The 15016-nt window shown below is 41.4% G+C and overlaps 1 protein-coding gene across 21 annotated transcripts in view; it reads left to right on the forward strand.

Moving 5' to 3' along the window:
- EPB41L1 (erythrocyte membrane protein band 4.1 like 1) overlaps positions 1-15016 on the forward strand; it is a 225865-nt gene that overhangs the window by 97454 nt on the left and 113395 nt on the right. The window contains exon 1 of one of the 21 annotated variants that reach the window (XM_070744815.1): positions 12906-13029. The exons of 19 other annotated variants lie outside the window; for them this stretch is intronic. The gene's annotated coding sequence lies outside the window, so the exon portion shown is untranslated. Of the gene's footprint in view, positions 1-12905; positions 13030-15016 lie in introns of those variants that run through there. One more of the 21 variants, XM_070744810.1, reaches the window with a different exon arrangement.

Raw genomic sequence — 15016 nt, forward strand, 5'->3', positions numbered from 1 at the left:
ATAGCCTTATTGAGCACCTGGTGATTATCTTCTGTATTGCCTTGAATTTTTTTATTTGTTTCCAATTTTTTATGTCTTCCCTCCAGCTTGATTGGCCTTCTGTGTGTCCCTGTCGGACAAGTTTGGACACCCTGAAATTACAGAGAGAAACACTGATTTCTGAAATTTGGGTGCAATTCTGAAGGCAGGTGCTCTTGTGTCTGCCTTGTCTGCTTTGTCAGTAACAAAAAAGGCAAAGGTATTTTTGTGCCTTAAATGAGCATCCCTTAAACTTCTACTGCTTGAAAACATTGGCAGTCTCCACATTGCTTTTGATGTTCTCTCTTAGCCATCTCCTTTCCCTTCTCTTTTTCTCCCTCCTTCATCATAAATCCCTCTTCAAGCAAAAGCTAATTCAAATGATCAGAACTTTTACTTCTCCTTTGAAAGGCAAACTAAATGTGTTAAATGGTGAAATAAATGGAAGAGAGAGAGAGAGAGGGAGGGAGGGAGGGAAGGAGGGAGAGGGAGAGATATTTGGGGTTTCACAAGGCTTTGAAATAGTTGCGTTTCTTTGGATTCACCATCCTTCTATGTCAAATTGTTAAATCTGCTCAGCATTTGTGTGGAGGGTACTAGAACTGTTTCTCCATCAATTGACTTTTGACCTTCCTGGGAACTGCAACCTACATTTTACAAAATGCTGACTTATTTTAACATGTATCAAACAGCCATGGCAGGCTTTTCATCTTTTCAACTTGTCAGATTGACCAGATCTGTTAAAAATATTCTGCAGTGATACAGCATTTTTCGACATGGAAAGTCCCAAATTCAATTTCCAGTTAAAACAGTCAACTTGTAGCCCTGGGGCTTCATATAACAGCCAGTCTCTCTTTTTATAAGCTCTTGAAGTACCCTCTGAAACATTATCAAACTAAACTGGTGTCACAGTTTTCTGCCATTTGGGGGAAATAAATGAAACCGAAATGTAAGTGCCAAATTAGAGCTTAATGTAGTTTAGAAAATAAAGCAGTCCAGCAATTTCTCCTCTCCATAAACCCAGAAAAAAAAAGATCCAGCTTTACTCAGGCTTGTGTCACTGTCTATTTTATTTTATTTTTGTTGCATTCATGTGGGTCGTGATATGCACTCTTTCTCAGTATCGTTTTTCTCTTGGTCATCAAAAGATTACTCAATCTTGATATTAAAAAGAACAAGAACAGGAACAGGGGAAATACTATATGCAATGGTATTCTTTTAGTTGGGGGGAAAAATCATTAACAGCTCTGTGAGCAAAAGGAGGAGCCTGCATAATTTAATATGTAAATACATTTAACAATGTAAACACATGTAAATTATTTAATGCATTCCATATGCAATAATAAATGTTGCATCTAAAACAAGAGCACACAGACAAAATCTCAGAAAACAAAATTCTACAGAAATAAATACTTGTAGGTCTTTGGGCAAAGCACAAGAATGGAAAATGAGATTCAGTAAAATCATCCTCTGAGGTGAGGTTTAAGGGATATCCTTCAGGTTGGATAGTTTTATCAGGTTGCTGAGAAAGAGCGGAAAATCTTTTGGGTTTTTAGGCATCAGCAAATTGAAGTAATCTGGAATGGGATACCTGATTGAACTTGGATTGGTTTGCTATATACCACATTTTTTCCTCAATAAGATCCATCCAAAATGGGTGTAAATTGTCTGGGAGTCTTATAGAGCAAATGTTGCTGAAGCCTTGCTCACCCACTGCCCCTCACCTTTGGCCATCTTTGGTAATGCCCCATTTTTAGCTCCTTCGCACCCCATTTTTGCTTCCATGTGTCTCATTTTCGGCCCACACACCCCACACATTCTATTTTGGCCCATTGCAGGTGGTGGAGATTGCCACTGTCACCAATTGCCATCAGCGCCAATTGATCGTGATCCTTGCCACTAGGAACAGGCCAAAAATGGATGTGCGGAGATAAAAAACAGGATGCATGGAGGCTGACAATGGGGCATGCAGAGGCCAAAAACAAGACATGCAGAGGCAGTGATAGGGGTCGGTGATCCCCACAGCGTGGAACAGGTATTCCAGTACTCTGATCCAACCACCAATCACCTACTCATGCTAAATCAGGCTGCAATAACATGCTGAAGTTGACCAGGCCATTTGCTGTTTGCAGATGCAGATTTTTTTTTCTTTTCCTCCCCAAAAGTTAGATGCATCTTATGGTCTGATCATCTTATAGTGCAAAAAAATATATATGGTAATTTCATTTGTTTTATGCATGATATTATCAAGAGTCCAATGCCAAATTTCAAAAGCATCAGTGCTTTTTTCAATCTATTTCTCCATCGTCTAATTTCATTTCAATGGAATGTCAGAGGAAGAAACATCTCAGAAGGGTGGAAGGCTGAGTCAACCTTCAACTGGTAAGAATTGAACTGCTGGCAGCCGGCAGTCAGCAGAAGTAGCCTTCAGTACTCCATTTTAACCACTACACCATCACAGCTCTAATACAATTTTTTTTTACAATAAGCATAAGATAATAATAATAATAATAATAATAATAATAATAATAATTATTATTATTATTATTATTATTATTATTATTATTATTATTATTATTTAGATTTGTATGCCGCCCCTCTCTGCAGACTCGGAGAAGTATTAGTAACGGTTTCATAAATCCTTAATAAGACCACACCTGGAATACTGCATCCAGTTTTGGTCATTCCATTACAAAAAGTAATAATGTTGAGACTTTGGGAAAGTGCAGAGAAGAGCAACTAGGTTGATTAAAGACCTGGAAACTAAAACATATGAAGAATGGTTGCAGGATTTGGTTTTGGCTAGTCTAGAGAAAAGAAGGATTAGGGGTGACATAGCAGTACTGTATTTCAGTATTTGAGGGGCTACCACAAAGAAGAGGGGGGTCAACTTATTTTCCAAAGCACCAAAAGGCAAGGCAACAAACAATGTCTTTAGTATATTTGTTGACTGCTGGTTCTTTTAAGTTGGCCTGAAAGGCAGAAGCTATTATTCTCCTTGGAGGGAGGAGTCGACAGTCAGGATGGGTTGTACTCGCTAGTTAGAGGCGTGTCCGAGTCATAGAAGTATAAAAAGGCTGGAACCGCCCACAGACCCAGTTTTTCTGACTCGCTTCTAACAGAGACACGTGGCAGCACAACCTATTTTGTCTGTGACTCCTTATAAATGATCTCATTAGGTTAGTAATTCCAATTTATTCAGTTTAAAAGTGGTCCTGAGGAAGCAGTAGGGTGCGGTGACCTCTTGGTACAGCTCTATCTGCTGGGTGGTAGGGCCCCAGGCCTTCCACACCCCCCTGGCTCATTTTTTTGTCTCCTTCTGCCGTTAGGGCTGCCTTGGAGCCACTCGCAGGCAAGCCATAAGCCTGGTGAGGGCTTCTGACTGGTTACAGTCTGGCTCTCAGGTGAGTCAACGCTCAATCTCTTCAGTATCTTCACTATCAAGTCTAAGTCTGATTGCTATATCCATTGTCCCCAATTTTCTCTTTTTTATATTTAGATTTTATTCCTAGCTTTTTTACTGTGTTCCTTGACTCTCATTACAGACGGTGCTTGCTTATTAATCACTTGTTCAGTGATTGTTTGAAATTATAGTGGCACAGAACGTGGAGACTTATGGCCAGTCCACAAAGTAGTATAGTGGGCATTGCATTGTATCCATGGTCACTTACTTGCAAGTTGGGCACTTGGTAACCACTGCGTGTTTATGATCGTCACAATGTCCTGTGTCACATGATTGCCATCTGTGCTCTTCATTGCTGGTTTCCAATAAGCAAAATGAATGGGGAAGATGGCAGAAAGTCGTAGTCATGTGATATTGCACTTAGTGACCACAACTGGAACTGGCATCTTAAGTCAGTCTAGCTCTTGATTCTTTTGCCTTACAACTTTGTAACTTAGCAATGGATTTCTCAGTCCCAATTATAGTGTCAGTAGAGGATTATCTGTACCTGAGTTGGCAGAACATCTGTATTCTCAGCTATCAGAATAGATGTTGATGTTTCTTTTTCTAATTTTAAAATCATGCTGATCTTTTTCCAGGCTCTCTTAATTTATATTCAGTATATAGACTGAATAAATAATGGGAGAGTTTATGACCTTATCTTATTCCTTTCCTGTCTTAGAGCCAGTTTGTTTTGCCATGTTCTGCCTGGACTATGGTTTCCTGTTCTGCTGGAATGTTGCTGGTCAGACCTCCTTTTTTCTTTTACTCAACATTACCTCTGCAATTTCACATAAAGTAATATAACAATAGCAACTGACTGTTGCTTTGTCCATCTGAGCAAAATATTCTATCTTTCATGCCATGGATAACATAGAATATCATAAAATTCCTTATGGACCAAACATATCAGATTTCTTTTCAAAGGAATGCAAACAAAAGTTGAATTCTTCCGATTCTGCAGGGTTTTCCCCCCCAGTCAGCTTCCTTGATGCTTTAAGAACAGTGGACTACAGATATTTGTTACACATTGTTATCTTTTTAAAAAATATGTACTGATCCAAATCCCCCTACTTGCATAACTTGCTCAGCATATCTTTTGATGGTTGAAATATATGACAGGGTTTTGACTGCTTCTTGAATCACTTTTTTGGACATTGCAGAATTGGACGTTTTTTGGACCTTGAAAAATTGCAATCCTTTGATTCAGACAAATATGTAAGCCTGAAAAATGCTGCTGCCTTGCCAAAGGAACCCAATCAATAACGTTAATATGGCTTTCAAAGCGGCAACATTTTTTCATCCTCGTGTGGAAATTTGAAAAAAGTCAAGTGTGTACAGCCATAATAGAATGTCCACTGTTAGCATTATGTGTGAAAGCATAAATGAACAGCATCTCTGCTCAGCATAACACCAGCCAAAAAGGTGATAATGAACATATGAGCTTTGCTGACAATCCATTGAGTGCTTTTTTTGTGTGTCTGGAGCACACAGCCCTTTCTGATTACAAAGCAAACTTCATAAAGAGTTTGTTTTTGTTCTGTCCTGTTGGGTTAGGAGTGTAAAAATCAGTGAGTAGAGAGCAGAGGAACTTGTATAAGGAAATCATTGGGAAATCTGGAACTCCAATGGAATAGAAGTTGCCTTCAGAAGTTGTGGGAGCTTCACCACTGGAAGCTTTCAAGAGGAGACTGGATTGCCATCTGTCAGAAATGGAGTAGGGTCTCCTGCCTGGGTGGAGGGTTGGTCTAGATGGCCTTCAAGATTCCTTCCAATTCTTGTTATTCTGTTATCTGTTATCTTTGGAAATTGTACAGTCAATCCAGATGCAAAATACCACGGAGGAGCAAGAAATTATAGACGGAATTATTTTCTGCTTTCAGGAGAAATAGGAGGAATAGATTTTATGGTCCTTTCTTGTGTAACACTTACAGATTTTTGTAAGTGTTACAAAAACACTTTTTGTAAGATTTTATGGTCCTTTCTTGTGTAACACTTACAGATTTTTGTAATATGCGCAGAAGGCAAGATTATAGAATTTAATATATTGTGCAAATTTCTGTGGATGCTCAAATCCCAATTTATGTATCAAATTGAAACAGAGAGTTGTCCCATCCAGGGTTGTTTTAAATACTTTCTTATCCCCCTGTTAAAAAAAAAATCCACATTTTCCCCCAAACAAGACCCTGTCTTATATTTTTTGAACTCTGAAATATGTGCTTGGCCTTATTTTCTGGGAGATCTTATTATTTTGGGGTGCATGGAGCAAGATGGGGCTCCTCTTGCCATCTTACCTGATTTCCAGCTCTGTTTCCCTAACCAGAGGAAATAGTGGGGACTGGCTGCGCATGCAGTTAAATATTTTGGGGGAGGGCTTATTTTCAGAGTAGGGTTTATTTTGGGGGGAAGGCAGGGGTGGGCAGCAGGCAGGACAGGGTGGAATGCAGCTCCACCAGCGGAAATAAAGATGCATGCACAGCTCCAGCTGATCGGCAGCAGTCACTTCCTGGATTACCCGTCTCAGCTTGGCTCTCCTTTTTTCCCCTGCTGCTGCTGCTGCGTCTGCACTCCTTGCTTTTTTCCTCTTTCCTGGCCTCAGACAAGCTTCCCTCTCTCCTGCCCGGCTCCCCTCCAGCCTCACGTGGCCACCTCCCGGCTGAGGTGCAAGCAGAAGGCGTGGGTGGAAGCGGCGCTGGCAGCATTTATGTTTCTGGCAGCACCCGTTCGCCTACTTACCTAGTCTGAGGTGGAGGGGCAAACCAGGAATAAGAAACGCAGAGCCAGGAATGGGAAAATGCGAAGCAAATTGTCACTCGTTGGGGTGACAATTTGCTTCGTGTTTTCCCATTCCTGACATTCTCAAAATGGGTGAGCAATGTGGTCGGGCGGTAGGAAAAGCAAGTAGGATGCTTGGTTGCATAGCTAGAGGTATAACAAGCAGGAAGAGGGAGATTGTGATCCCGCTATATAAAGTGTTGGTGAGACCACATTTGGAATACAGTAGTACCTCTACATACGAGCTGCTCCACATGTGAGTATTCCAAGTTACGAGCTGAGACGCGAGCAAAATTTCTGTTCGACACCCGAGCTCAAATTCTGGATACGAGCTGAGCGTCCACTAGGTGGCGCAAGAATTCCATTTTTTCCAGTTATCTCGGCGCGAAAAGCCAAATCTAAATGCATTCGTTTGAGATACGAATTGATCGACACACGAGCTCGGCTCTGGCACGAATTAAACTCGTATGTCGAGGTACCACAGTACTGTGTTCAGTTCTGGAGACCTCACCTACAAAAAGATACAGGTAAGGTTGTAAGTCGAGGACTTAACAGTTCACTTGAACAATGATGATCATTCAAGCCACTCCCACCTGGTGACATGGCTGACAAGTTACTCCTACCCAGTCACATGACCATTAAGCCACACACACACAAAATAAGCTGCACCCACAGTGGCAGTACTGTAAAAATTTTGGCTGCTCTTTACTGGGGGAGGGCTTATTGTTAGGGGAGGTCTTATTTTCAGGGAAGCATGATATAAAGGTAGAGCTTAATTTCTGATTGTTCATTTAACTATGAGTGTTTAATTATGGTTCAAAGTTGCAATGGCTTCAGGAAAAGTGATTTATAACTTATCTTCAAAGGTAATGACTGCTACAGCATTCCTGTGGCCATGTGATTGCAATTCAGGTGCTTGACAGCTGCTTATATTTATGATGGCTGTGGTGTCTTATCACATGATTGCAATTTGTGACTGACCTAGACAGCTTCCAATGATAAGCAAAGTCAATTGGGGAAGCCAGATTTACTTAGCATGATTAATTTAATGATCACAGGGAGTCATTTAAGATTACAATAAAATGCTCATAAAATTAAGTCCTGGCTGAAATTGCTTACTGACTGAAATTCTATCCCCAGTTGTGATTGCAAGTCAAAGACTAGCTTTAGATGTCAGTTACATGTTGTCTATGTCAGTGTTTTTCAACCAGTGTGCCGTGAGACATGATCAGGTGTGCCATGGGGAAATTAAACACGGGTCCCTAAACTATGGCCTGTGTGCCGGATACGGCCCGTGGAGGCCATTTATCTGGCCCGCCACCAGCCACCTCCATTCGAACATAAACATTCCCCTCACGATCCCTCCAGCTATTAGCAACAGGAAGAATGGAGGAACAGGGAACACTCACTGACCAATCACCTCCTAGGATTCATCCCAACCACTAGCGATGAACCAATAGAAGGCCGCCTCTCCTCCACACCCAGGAAGGTCCCCGCTCAGGCTGCTGCACACTTGTCATTGTGTGGCCGCGGCGAGTAGTTGAAATTGCTACTCCTCCCCATGGTCCCGATTTCTAATCCTGGTCAGGACGGAGGTAAATATTGCCACCACTAGATGAAGCCTCAGCCTCAGCTGGTTATGAAACTGTATTATTAACTATATGTATAATATGTACTGTGTTATAGTGTCATTTTGGTTGGTGGTGTGCACCAGGATTTTGTAAATTTAATTAATGTGCCGCGGTTCAAAAAAGGTTGTAAATCACTGGTCTATGTAGATTTCACTGGTTATTTTATTGTGCCCGTGTAAACATAAACCGATTGGGCTTATTATCAGGGAATGTCTTATTTTGGGGAAACAGGGTACTGGTGTAGTTTATACATTGTTATAAGCCACAATGTGGTTTGTTAGGTATTGGCTTAGTGATAATTGACGGAATCTAACCATAGCTGTAAATTGGGGTTAGTAATGGTGTAAGATAACTGCAGTTGTAGCTTATTGCATAAAAGAAGGCAAATCTAGACATTTCTCCCCTTGTCTCTGGATTAAATTTTTAGTTTATAATAAACAAGTAACAGTACATATTCTGGCAAAAAGTAGTGGATTTTAATGGTGAGAATTTATTTAATATCTAATTTCTGTGAATAATAATAGCTTGCGATAGTGATTTCATTGCAGTTTTGCCTAACAGTCTCTTAGTGACTCTCGATGTGTAACTTGATTGCTTGCAGTCACCAAATATTCTAAGACCTGGTTTGTTTTAAAAGCCATAAAGGCTGCATTCAGTCACAATGTTCTATCACATAAAACCACACTTCATATACTGCACTGGCTTGGAACACATACTCCTCTACTTAAAACCAAGCAATTTGTCTCTAATTTACTTAGTTAGAGATTGCTACTTTAGTGGCTTTTACAGTATTTTTAAGAGGCTAGTCTAACTATTAAAGCTAGCAATCTAGATACTACAATTGGAAGTCATGTGGATAGTAAGATCAACTTACAGGACTTGCTTTTAAAGATACTGTCACTTCCCAAATTTATTAAATGCATTAGAGAGCGAAACTTAGTTTGCTCCCAAGTAGTGTAATTGTTCTCTCAAGAAAGTTTTCTCTCCCTACTTTCTGATAGTAAAAACTGGTCAACAGTAGTGAATTCTCCTAATCACAAAAGTGTTTATATGGATTCTCCCTGACTATCTTCTAGTGATAATTTTAGTAGTGAGTTCCTACACTGGGCAGTGAGTTGGACTGACTGATCTCAAATATTCCTTCTGTTGTGATTCAGCCTGAGGCTCCTCAGGGACCGGCTGGATCTCTGCCAGATCCATGCCCAGAGGAGGAGGACAGTGAACAGGAGGGGGAGGACCAGGCAGACGGGGGAGAGGAACGTCAGGAAGAGGAGGAGGGAGAGCAGCCTGAGACCCCCGGGGGGGGGGCCCTCTCCCCAGCTAGTAGCCTGGATTCATTGGATGAAGACGCACAGGCTATAATAGACATGAGGCAGCGATGAGCAACTCAAAGACGGGCCAATTAGAAAGGTATTTCCATCCCTGAATTGGCAACAGTTGGGTTTGGGTGTGGTTCTCCTCAGCAGGGTTGAAAAGGCAGGCCCGCCCTTACAGTCTTGTGGAGAGTTATCAATTGGGAGTCCTGTGACCTTGCTTTGATTCTTGGCGTCTCTGATCTTGGCTTGTGGCCTAGAAGTCTGGAAGACTTGGGGGAGGCGTGGGTTTTATTATCTCCAGCGTTGTTTTTGCCAGCAAGAATCCTGTTTTATTGCCTGGCCTTCGTGAAACCTCTGTGAAGCTTCATAGTGTTCCTGTCTGTAAGAACAGTTTTTGTTACCTGTGTTTGCTTTGAATCATATAAACTGCCTTTGCTTTTTACCAGTGTGTCTGGATACTCTTTTTGGTTGGTGCTGGCGTCTGGGGGGACCCAGACAGAACACCTTCTAAGTATTATATTTTGTAATAATCTACTTTTCAGAAAGGAGTTTTTCCTTTTTTTAGCCAGTCTTTTTTGTTTGAACTACTAGTGATTGGTTCTTTCTGAAAAAGGAATTATTTATACTTTTTCATGGCATATAATTTGTTGATGGTTTTAGGAAATGAAATCCTACATCACTAGGAAAGATAATTTGCATCATTTTTAGCTCGTCCTTCAGATTCATAAGATGTTATAAGCAAAATAAACCATGACTGCATCACTAGCCAAGATGAGATTAGAAGTTCAGGTTGCCTTCAGAATATATGTGATATTATTTAGAACATGTTTCTTAGGTCAGCAGCCTGTACTGATGAATATTAGCAGGTGTGCTTGTAGAATCTCTATTTGTAGTTAAGAAACCCTTCCTAGAAACTACTACTGTAGTTACAAGCTGTACAATTCTGCAGATAAATGGCCAGATACCAGGACCACTGAAAATATTTATCTAATTAAATCTTACTGAACTTTTATCCTCCACTAGTACTGGTATTACAACTCTCAGAATCTCCTACTAGCATGGCTGGTTATGAATTCTGGAAGTGTATCAGTTTGGGGAAAACTGAAGTAGCAGCTCCACAGTTTCTCTATAATTCAGTTTCCCAATTTCTTTCCTTACTTGCCTATGAATTTCTGTGCTTAAGAAAAACTGGGTTATAGCAAATTTCCCATAATATATTTAAGGTAAGAGCTTTTTAGTACTAACTTGCATCATCATATCTTTTTTTCCCTTTGTCACATAGTGGGCATGCCAGCTCCTTCACAAAATACTGTAGCTGATCTCACTCAGCTGATTGTGCAAAAGTAAAATACAGGCTGTATAGATGCTCTACGAATCTCCATTTCCCCCTTCCCCCTTGCTTCAGAGCTCACCTACTGAATTTTCAGAAATAAACTGCCAAACTACAGTGTTGCAGTTTCTTATTAAATTTTGGAACAAAAGTGAGATCATGTTTTTTTGATGTGTAAAAATTTGGAGGGAAATACATGCACACAAACGTTTCCTCGCTCTCAAGTAAGCCAAAAGCCTATTAATTATATCATTGTCCACAAATCTAGTTGCCAAAAAATGTGCTTGTCTCAAATCACATAGGGATTTAGAGGCTAAAATTGACCAGAAACAAGTTTGGAGCCAGTGAACATATACTGTATATCCATGCTAGTTGTTCCCATTTATTAAATTTTGAGAATTTAGTAAGATAATAAAATCTGCAGACCAATGATAACAAATATCATAATCGCTATCTGACTTTTTCTGGATGGAATAACCGGTTCACTTTTTAACCCTGTGTTTCAGTTTGGTTTAGACATTTGCGTATTTGGATTCTACAGTAATGAATTGTGAAGAGGGACTATTCCTAATAGTAAAGCAGTGCCTGCTATAAAATACTTGTTGCTTGGAAATTCAATACAGTGTTCCCTTGATTTTCGCGGGTTCGAACTTCGGGGAAAGTCTATACCATGGTTTTTCAAAAATATTAATTTAAAAATACTTCACGTTTCCCCCCCCCCCATACCACAGTTTTTCCCACATCGTATGTCATCGACAAATTTTTGTCCGCCTTTAATAAATATTTTTTTAATAAACTTTAATAAATAACCATGGTGAGTAATAATCTAAATGGTTGTTAAGGGAATGGGAAATTGTAATTTAGGGGTAAGGGAAGGCTTATGATACTGTTCATAGCCAAAAATAGTGTACAGTGGTACCTCATGATATGAACCCCTCGCCATAGGAACAACCTGAGATACGAACCTGGGGTTCGGATATTTTTTGCCTCTTCTTACGAACGTTTTCCGTCTTACAAACCCACCCCCGCCGCCCGGCTGTCGCTTTTTGAAACAGCCGGGGGGCTTCCCAGTGTCCTCCTGAACCTGAACGCCAAACCCGAACTTCTGGATTCGGCGTTTGGGAGGCCGCCGAGAAGCCCCCCGGCTGTTTCAAAAGGTGACAGCCGGGCGGCGGGGCTTCTCAACGGCCACCCGAATGCTGAACTCGAAAGTTCGGGTTTGGCGTTCGGGTTCAGGAAGACGCTGGGAAGCCCCCCGGCTGTTTCAAAAAGCGACAGCCGGGTGGCGGGGCTTCTTAGCGGCCTCCCGAACCCGAACTTTTGCTGAACTTCTGGGTTCGGCATTGGGAGAATGCTGAGAAGCGCCGGTTTTTTGCGGGTTTTTTTCGTTGCACGCATTAATTCATTTTTCATTGTTTCCTATGGGAAACAATGTTTCACCTTACGAACTTTTCGCCTTACGAACCTCCCCCGGGAACCAATTAGGTACGTAAGACAAGGTATTACTGTATTTACTTCCGCATCTCTACTTTGTGGAAATTCGACTTTCGCGGGCGGTCTTGGAACACATCCCCCGCGAAAATTGAGGGAACACTGTATACAGGATACTAATGAAGAGCGAGATATGATTTGGCAGATGATTTCAGATCCTCTATTAAGTTTCCACAGAGGAACCCGTAGCTCCATCTGAGTTTAGCTGCGTTCATCTAATCATCTCAATAACAATGATGACCTTTCCTAAGATAAATGATCATCTTTTGTATTCAATAGCTTTTCCCACGTATGTTAACTGCTTTTCTTCCTTCTCTCTCTTACTCCCACTTCATTCTTACCAACAGCATTGGCACACGCTAAGGATGTCTGAAAATTTGCTTGTTAATTAGATTGAGGTAATAAACAGGAGTGTGACAAACAAAACCAAGCATTAACAGAGGCATGGGGCCTCTTTAGAGGCCTGGAAAGCATACATTCAGGCACTTTCCCTGATTGTGTTTGCAGCATTATGCAGCATATATATAGGAGAAGGAAAACACAGAGCTGTTTTTGTTCATTGGAGGCTTCTTTGAAATGAGCCAGATGTTTACAGCTAAGGAGGACTAAGATATGTTATTTGAAGGGGAGAGGGAGAGGGTAGGCTGAATGAATACCACTGGGTGCCTAACAAGCATTCCTGCTGTTAGTCTAAAGCCATCTGCTAGATTTGTGTGAAAAAGGGAAATCCTTCAGGGATTGAGCAAGAGGTGGTGGTGGTGGGGGGAGAGTGAGTCACGGAGAATCAGACAGCTCTATCATTGAGGTTCTGCTAGGCAGCCTGGGAGACGATCCTAGACTCCCCCCCCTCCACCCCCCTCCAGCTGTGGGCTACAAGGTTTGCAGCGACTGCAGTATGCATCAATCAATGCGTGGGGGTGTTAAAGTTGGTGGAGAGGTTGCTCTGCAGAAAGAAACGCCATTGTACAAACGGCACCAGCCCAGTCCAGACGAGTGACACAGCAGGGATGGGGAGCGTTCACGAAGGTAGGGCTGGCTTAGCCAAGGAGGGAGATGAGAAATACTAGCTGGTCTGTTTCCTTTGGCTTGTGATTCAAGCATTCCTTGGAGGTTTCAGGCTTGATGTTTATTAGCAGAACATTAGCACTGTCTAAAAAAGTAATAAGATCTAGTCTCTGTTAGTTTCCAGAACGGCTATCTGTATCTCTATAGCCTCGAGCCAATAAAATGTAGTTCCCTAAGTTTTCACTGCGCCAAAGACAGGAAGGGGGAAAAGATGTACTTTTCTGCTCTGTGCATTTCTGGATTTTTTTTAAAGAGGATGCTGCAGTCTGTGTGTCTGGTTCCTTACGCCAACAGTAGAGTTAAAATGCTATGTTGTGTTGTAGCAGTGACAGTTTAGAAGGTGTAATGTCTGAAATTTTACAGCTGTTTTCCTCATCTCTCCACTGTTTAAGTTATTTAATAGTCCAGGTGAAAGAACACCAATCCTTTAAAGTGTTATGTATAGAAGGCTTAGAGTGAGGAGTTAAAGCATGGAATTTTGGGATTCGTGATAAGACCCCTTTCTCTCCCCCCCCCCCTCATGTACTTTATGTATAGCACTTGCCTTTCTTGTTAAGAAATGCTCTCTTGAAAAACTAGGTAATTCAGAAAGGGCTCATTTACTCAATCCCCTGGATTAAATATAATCCTGTTTTAAAGCAGTCTTCTGAAACTGAGCATTGTCCAAAGAGGTAATTATATCTCCCAGAATGCCTAGCTAGCACGCTGTCTGGGAGATGTAGTCAAATCCTCTTTAAAATAGGTTGGCTTGTGAAAAGTTGTTCTGGAGCAGTGTCATAATGCAGAATGCCCATTGCTGTGTTTTGAGAAGCTTAAGGAGCCTTAGAATAGAGAAGGCCCATCTACTCTTCTTAGGTGGCATTCCTGTGAAGTCGCTTTAGAGAGACTTCATGGCTTCTTTCGAGGCTATTTCAATAATTGGAAACCTCACCTTGAAAAGTGCCCCTAAGCTTTTAATAGCCACCGTGCGGGAAGTAGAGGTGAGCAAAAGGTTTCGGGAGGATCTTATCTGTCTAAGATTGTTGCAGGAATTATTAAATGCAAGGAGATTTCCTACCGGGCAGCCTTTTAATACAGCCCCCTTCGATCAGGAATTATGTGATCTTTATACTGTATCCAGGAAGATCAATATCTAAAGGTAATATTAATTATTTGTTTCTTGATGGCGGGCAGAGAAGCCTTTTGGCGAGCACAAGATAGTGGGATACAAGTTGTTTTGGAGAGGTTAACAGCAAGTGCAGTTTTTCTTAAACCTCCATCTCGGAGGTGTGCCTGCCAGGTTTTAAGTTTTAAAAGGGCAGGAGCCTGGCTCCTCTGCAGCTTGGGCACTCTGTCAAAGGTTTTTGGCATTTCCTTGCATTGTTTAGCCTTCGGCTTTCTCTGTATCGCCAGTTCTCCCCTCCCCTGAAGAAATGGAGCCTGTTCAATTTGACAAATGCCTCAGCTGTGAGGAGGGATGAGAAACATCGTTTCTTAATCAGGTTCTCTGTCAGTCTTTTGGCCCACTTGTTCTTTTTACCACAGCCAACAGGTAGGCTATGTTTCCTTAGCCTAAATGGGCAGATCGATTGGGTTGAGAGGAACAAGGTGAAAAGTTGTATTTTTTTAATCCCTCATTGACTTGTCTCACATATCACGCTGTGATATAGCTTGTTTTTTTGATGATTTATTGAGTAAAACACAATTAGATTAATTAGCACAAGCAGAGGTGGGCTGCTGCCCGGATGTGGGAGAACGCAGTGGGGTAGCGAAAATGGAGCTCCACCTCAGAGCATCCAATTTGCACTGAAAGATGTTGAAAGAAAATGCAGGGTGTCCTGTATAAGCCAAGCCCACAGTGTGGTGGTAAACATTTTGGTAGCCCTTCACTGGTCATAAACCATAGTTTAGAGTAGAAAGGCTGGGTTTATACAACATGCCAAATCAAAATAAGATATATTATGGTCTA

This window comes from Erythrolamprus reginae, chromosome 3 (genome assembly GCF_031021105.1).
Source record: "Erythrolamprus reginae isolate rEryReg1 chromosome 3, rEryReg1.hap1, whole genome shotgun sequence".
Classification (NCBI taxonomy): Eukaryota; Metazoa; Chordata; class Lepidosauria; order Squamata; family Dipsadidae; genus Erythrolamprus; species Erythrolamprus reginae.